Source organism: Limulus polyphemus, unplaced genomic scaffold (assembly GCF_000517525.1).
Source record: "Limulus polyphemus unplaced genomic scaffold, Limulus_polyphemus-2.1.2 Scaffold3989, whole genome shotgun sequence".
NCBI lineage: Eukaryota > Metazoa > Arthropoda > Merostomata > Xiphosura > Limulidae > Limulus > Limulus polyphemus.
The window spans coordinates 17,160-25,052 of NW_013669599.1; positions in this window are offsets into that span (position 1 = coordinate 17,160).

Here is a 7,893-nt window from a genome sequence, read left to right on the forward strand (position 1 = left end):
TATATATATATATATATATACATGGTGTTTGCAACAATTCTAATTAAAACCCAGTTTATTACAACTTAAATAGTACATTTTACAGCAGGTATAAAAATAAAAAAACAGCACTGAAATATTTGCTTGTATACGTTAAAAGGCCACTTGTAAATCGTGACACTTATTATAATATTGTAATAAAAACCATAGCGTTACGTCAGCAGTCTTATTTCAGTTCGTATTTGTACACGAATTTATCGTAATTGAAGTATTCGTAGCTTCTATATAATTAAGTGAAATCCAAGCCACAACTACTTAGAAAATGCCAATCAAGATAAGACACACTGCACAAGTTATTTAATATCTGAGAAAGCGAAAATAGTATTACAGATACTATAAGCAAAAAAACAATTTTGAATTATAAATATTTTGTAAACAACATATTGTGTGTTCTAAAGTTAAAATGTAAAGAAAACTATTCAGCCATTAAAACCTTTTTTTTTCGAAAACGAACTTTCGAAACAGGCGTTTCAAATACAAAAAAGTAGGAAAATATTCTCATTTTATGTCATTTTATTTCCTAAGTTACAATATTTTGACGAGTGTTGGGTTTAACGTAATAGATCAAAGGAGGATTTTTAGCAAATGATGTACAGATTTTCTTCTTCGTTAAAAGCTACACAAGGGCCATTTAAGTATATCCATCCCTAATTTGAACTAATAGACTAGAAAGATGGCAGCTTATTAACAGCACACCTACCGGAACTTTTGGGTTACCCTAATCGAATAGAGAGATTTGATTGTTACTTTTCTAGCGGGCGTATCCATGGCTCCAAAACTAGTTCTTGCAACCACGAGACACGTACCATAAACCATCGGATTCACAGTCCGGTCACGCTAACCTCTATACCAGACCTAGCCTGTTCAGACAATGTAGAACTAGAAATTACAAATTGAGCTCGTACTTTTAGGCAAAATTTATTGACAATACGCGTAGCACGAATGTGCTTCTGTGGGCATTGAAATGTAATCAGTATGATCAAGAAGAAAGAAACTATTTAAAAACTAAACAATATAAAATAAGGCATATGTCTTCTCATATTTAAGTACTTTTTATTTGTTTCAGTTATTTACGACTGGGTTTGGTTTTAATTTCGCGCAAAGCTACACGAAGGCTATCTGCGCTAGCCGTCCCTAATTTGGCAGTGAAAGACTAGAGGGAAGGCAGCTAATCAACACCACCCACCGCCAACTATTGGGCTATTTTTTTATAAATGAATAGTGGTATTGACCGTCACATTATAACGCTTCCAAGGTTGAAAGGGCGAGCATGTTCGGTGTCGGGAATTCGAATCCGCGATTGCGAGTCTAGCGCTTTAACCATCAGGCCATACCAATCCTCAATTATTTAGTTATTTATAAATAGACCAATATTGAAGTTGAATGCCAAGAGAATACCGGACAATTGGAGTTTTATTAGCCACAAATCCTTAAAACAACACCAGGGTCGCTTACAGATATTAATAAGGATTTTCTGTACTAATTTATATCTCTCATTATAAAATTACTACAACCCTATGCTTATATATATATTATGCAACAAAAGCACATAAATATGTTATGTGTGTATATATATATATATATATATAACCTTCAAAACCATGTTGAAAAAAATAACACTGAAATTACAATAGAAAAGTAACCTTGAAAAATTTATTCTGTGGAAATTTTATGTTTTTGTTTATCATAGGTGTTTCGGGTATTGGATTCAGTTCATAGCTGTTTCAAAACAAATGATTTCATTGTTAACTTTCTGCAGAAAATAAATAAATACTGTCCATACGCAGACTAAACGTCAAAATATTGATAAAATTATAATATATTAAGAGCAAACATACAAAACTAGACGTTCTGTTTCTTTTTTCGAAGTAATTTTTTAGTTTTTGAAACAAACAATCACGAATTTTTGCAGCGGGCCATTCAAAATGTTGCATCATATGATGTCAACTGCATTTAGAGTTAACACATTTATCACAGTTATATGCTACTTATTGATACGCCTGTATACCTTTAGCTCCCTAGTGCAGTCGCCCTGTTAACCGATACATATATACGTCTTTCAAGTTGCAGTGAGTAGCAGGAAAACAGGTTTTCTTTATGATTCAGCATAAAACCAAAAGTCCAATAAAGCTTGTATAACAGAAGTAATGGAATACAGATCAAAGATATATATATAGTGCAAATGCAATTTGGAATTGTGAATTTGAAATAGAACTTGGTTGTTATTTTGTATGTTTATCATCCAGTTATGAATCTTAAGTATTAAAGCTAATTAGTCTTTCTACCACATTTGCTACAAAAAAGTTGTTTCTTATACATTACAGCCTCTGGTTGATGTCACTGTGAAAGAAAAAGGCCGCGCTGTGCTACAATGTAAAACTACGGGCACTCCGACTCCTGCAGTTAAATGGTTCAGAAACAACATCCAGATTACGGCGTCCTCTGATTACCATCTAACCTACAAAGACGGATTCTGTACCCTGGTCATCCCAGAAGTCTATCCAGAGGACAGCGGAAAGTTCACATGTACTGCCACCAATATTGCTGGCACTAAAACAACGTCCGCCCATCTCAATGTGGAAATAGATGTCACAAGTAAGGGATTATTTCTGCTTTATTGACGTATTTAGTTCACAAAACGACTGTTCCGCTTCTCTTTTGGTTATTTAACGGGTTACCTCATTGAATGAGAGTCACATACGTAAATGCAATTAATTATAGGACCCTTATCAATACAGGTTAAATCACATCTGGAATACCAATATCACTATTAAGTAAGTTTAATTCCAATTTCAGTGAAAGTAACACGGGATTAAAAAAAAGAAAAAGAAAGAAAGCCCATTTCATGGCACCGTTAAAGGGTCGGGCGCTAGCCTACGAAAAGTTATTAAAAAATTAAGAGATATTTCGTCGCCCCCTATTTTCCAGCGCTTGAAGCTAACTTATGTAACGATTGCCGACCATAAAAGGACGAATGAATTACAAGGAAGCATCCATCAAAGTACAGTTCAACAACTTTATAAATGCAATAATTAGCTGGAGTTAGAATTTTCAACCTGAGCGGCACCTTATGTGAACATGGACTAAACAACCAGGTCACAGAGAAACTCCTAAGGGTTAAAGAGTCATCCCTAACGGGGCCAGTCTTCATACAGTTATCCAGTTGGAGGCGCTGATGATCAACTGGATTATATATCTCTCTTTCTTTTTTTTTTAACGTGTTTGCTGTTGTACCACTAGTAGTTGTACTGTTGAGCAAAATTTCACAATTTAAAGTATTAAGTAGTCTCAGTGCTGTGTTAGTTTTAGTTTTTAAATGCAGTCTACCGGGTGTTGTGTACAAGGATGTAATAATCCCCGGGGGGAATGTTTTTCCAAGATCAAAGAAAGAAAAAAAAAACGATTGAAACTTTGGATTAAAATTTAAAGCAGTCCGACGAGGGGAGGTGAACTGCACCAGTGAATGTGAATTGAAACTGGCCACTGAATTAATAACAATATGCTAAATATTATGTAATTTCAAAGTGTATTGTACCAAAAAGTGCATAAAATATGATTAATAAACAACTTTATAAAACAGAAGTACTGGGTGTAATTTTCATGTGCCTTTCTGAACTTTATAATGGTATTATAAATAACTTCAGCAGAGTACATTTAATGAATATTATACTCGTATATCTTGTAAACGTTATCATCTGGAACAGTGGATATAAAATAGTTTTTATGAAAGTGGGGGCCCGGCATGGCCAGGTGGTTAAGGCATTCGACTCGCAATCTGAGGGTCGCGGGTTCGAATCCCCGTCACACCAAACATGCTCGCCCTTTCAGCCGTGGGGGCGATTGATCGTCACATTATAACCCACTATTCGTTGGTAAAAGAGTAGCCCAAGAGTTGGCGGTGGGTGGTGATGACTAGCTGCCTTCCCTGTAGTTTGTTTGTTTTTAATTATGCACAAAGCTACACAATGGGCTATCTGTACTCTGCCCACCACGGGTATCGAAACCCGGTTTCTAGCGTTGTAAGTCCGCAGACGTACCGCTGTGCCACTGGGGGGCCTTCCCTCTAGTCTTACACTGCTAAATTAGGGACGGCTAGCGCAGATAGCCCTCGTGTAGCTTTGCGCAAAATTCAAAAAACAAATAAACAAAACAAAAACAAACCAGTGTCTGTGTTCATAAATGATATTCAGGTTTTTAAATTACCTTTACGTCGTATTCCTTAGATTTCAGAGAAGATCTCTCTCTCTATATATATATATAATGGTTCAACCGAATCGCAAAATTATTTAATGGTTGCAAATGCAGCACGTAAACGTGAAAATGCTGTCTTTCGTGAGCAATATTGAAACGTCATGTCGTACATGCCAAACAGATAAGTAATCTACCCTCAAATTTGATGTAACACAGCATACCTAGTGGAAAATGACGCAGAAATGTTGTGTATGTGAAGGCTTAAGTTTACGACAACTTTAAACTCCGGGTTCCATGAAGGACTCGGGATTGTGAATCTTTGAAAGTACAAACCGTACGGGAAAGTTTTCCCCTTCATTCATAAAATACTCAGTAACGTTGATGGAGTAGATTGGTGTTTTTTTTTATCCATCACCATTTACATCCAGAAAGGTTTTATTGTACCTACGTGTCATAGAAGCTGTCATGCCTTTCTTCACTTATACACGTTTCCTACTTCGTTCGATACAGAATTATACGTGAACCTCAACAACAGTCACTTCAGATTTAGCACGTGGGAAGATGCAACATCCCAGGACCAAGTGTCTTTCATGATTCATATAACAGTATATTAGAAAAACAAAACTGGTTGGAGGATATATTTGGGCAACTAATTACGTGGATCAAGTAAATACATATTCGGTTAGATTAACGTCCCAGTTACACAACGGTATATCTGCGGACTTACAACGCTAGAAACTGGGTTTCGATACCCGTGGTGGGCAGAGTACAGCTAGCCCATTGTGGAGCTTTGTGCTTAATTACAACCAACCAACTAAGCATAACGCGAAAAGCCCTCTGGTGATAAAAAAAAGAATGACAACCAACGAAATCCTTCCAGCATGCCAAGAAACCTTGATTTTAAGTATACATTTTCTATAGTTTATATTCTCTAAGCTAAAAACTTTGCGTTCGACGTTATATGCTATAATTTCAATGAAATATTTGTGTTCAAATTAATATACAAAAACGTTTTCAACTGTACCAAAAAGAAATGAATTTATTGTATAAGTCATAACGATATTACAGAGGTTACGAAGAATAAAACATACGTTACATTAAATAATTGTACTAATTTTAATAGTCACATGTAGAATCAACCATATTAGTTCATTTTGCGCAAGAGGTTTTACCGGATTTCCAGCTTGTTGGATTGCTGCCGAGTACAGATCGTTGCCTTGATATGTTTACGATACGTTCAAAGAAGCTCGTGTGGCAAAAGGGTTAGTGCTAATATTAGTTACGATGAAAGCAGTAATACCGTAACACTAGTGGATTTTTCAGCTACTGTGTTGTACACGTGCTTGAACTTGGATTCTGAGTATTGACAGGTATGGTATATGGCAAATAACAACAGTCACAGTATTCCCCCCCCCCCATTGGCACAGCGGTATGTCTGTGGACTTACAACGCTAAAAATCGGGTTTCGATACCCGCGATGGGCAGAGTACAGATAGCCCATTGTGTACTTAATTACAAACAAAACAAAAACATAGTATTCCATGATCGAAAATGACTCACTTGTCGAGATGAATACAAGTATTGAAAAAACTCTCAAATAAATAATACTGAAATCAAACAAAGAAAAAGTGGATTTTAGTATTTAAATTATTTTCATCAATGTCTTTCATCGTTGCTCTAACGACTCAAGTATGATAGATAAATGTAACAACAAATCTGCAAAAACCAGTCCCTCTCACGAAAAGGACATTCAGTATGCGATAAGGACTTGTTAGGAAAAATATAATCGATTGATTGTTATTGTTTTAGCTATTGTGAATGAAAAAAGTACGCAATATTTCGTTCACTTGCCATTTCGGCTTGTTAAAAAATGGTATCAATACTTATCTCTGAAAACGTACATTACGTGCACTAGAAAAAGGAGATTGGCGGTAAACGAAATACGAAAAAATAGTTATTATGATAAAGGAATCAATTAATTGTTAACATCTGATATTTGTTTTTCGCAGCAAATATGAATATATATGTTTTCATTGGTGATAGTTCTTATAAAGCTACGTAAATAACAATTAAATGAATTATATTTTCACACTGTAGGCTTACCATAACAAATGTGTCGTAGTGGGTTTACTGTAGTAGTAAACCATAAGTATATCTTTGGATATATATTAATGTGTTAATATGTGTTTCTCTTCCACTGTAAATTAAACGATGGTACTTATCTGCACTTTTCTATTAACACATATTTCAAGCTACGTATTTTATCTACTATACTACAAAATATGACGAAATTAGCTATAGAGTGGATATTATTTTTAGGTATTTCAGTCAGAAGTATAAAAAAACAGCATTTGGTTGACTACCTTAGGTCTATCATATAAAAATATTTAATAATAACCAAGACTTTATGTATTCATGCCCATAAACATGATCTGCAAACACTCCCAATATCTGATAAATATTATCGACAGCAGACTTAAAATAAGACCCAAAACTCGAGCGCTTTCGAATAATTGACTATTCTTCTTCAGGAGAACAAAATCGACAGAATTTACTCATTGTAAAGGTGGATCTTATAAACTCTGACGAAGGAAGAGGTATGAAGAAGAAGATTAGTAAGTATGCGAGTACACGCGAAGGAAACGTTCCCAACTGCTCAGTTGAGAAGACCATCATGTGATGTTGACCTTGTTCCATTCAGCTTTACTGCAATAGGTTACCAAGTTGTTTACGACAAACTGGACCATTTCGTTCAAGGACATAAACAGCATGCTACATGCAATGATATCGAGATGTTAATCTTGTTTCCCAAGAGCCTTTTATTGAAACCGCTATTTCTTATATTATGTCAAGGTATCTAATGTCGTGTTTAGTATGATTAGATCTTGTTGATCACTTTAATATATAGCTTTTGCATAACGATTTACTTATAATTACATCATTAATAAATGTTTATTGAAATCAAATATAAGCAATTATGGGGAGTCGTGTTCTTCTGATGTTTCTTTGTTTGAAGTTAAGCATAAAGCTACACAATGGGCTATCTGTACTCTGCACACCACGGGTATCGAAACCCGGTTTCTAGCGTTGTAAGTCCGCAGAGGTACCGCTGTGTCGCTGGGGGGCTTTTCTGATGTGATAGCACACCTTCAAAAGTGGAGAGTCGTGTTTTTCTGCTGTAACCTCATTTTAGTAAGCAATAGACCCATGTGTGTGATAGCACACGTTGAAAAGTGGGGACTCGTGTTATTCCGCTGTAATCTCATTTTAGTAAGGAATAGACCCATCCGTGATAGCACACCTCGAAAAACTGGGAGTCGTGTTTTTCTGCTATAGTCCCATTTTAGTAAGAAATAAACACGTCTGTGATAGCACACCCTGAAAAACTGGGAGTCGTGTTTTTCTGCTATAGTCCCATTTTAGTAAGAAATAAACACGTTTGTGATAGCTCACCCTGAAAAATGGGGAGTTGCGTTTTTCTTCTATAGTCTCATTGTAGTAAGAAATAAACCCATGTGTGATAGAACACCTTGAAAAATTGAGAGTCGTGTTTTTCTGCTGTAGTTCTATGTCAATAAGAAATAGACCCATCTTGAACAAAATCAGAGCTGTTTGGAATTTAATACGAATACCTTCTACCAACCGTTGATACACGTCTCAAAC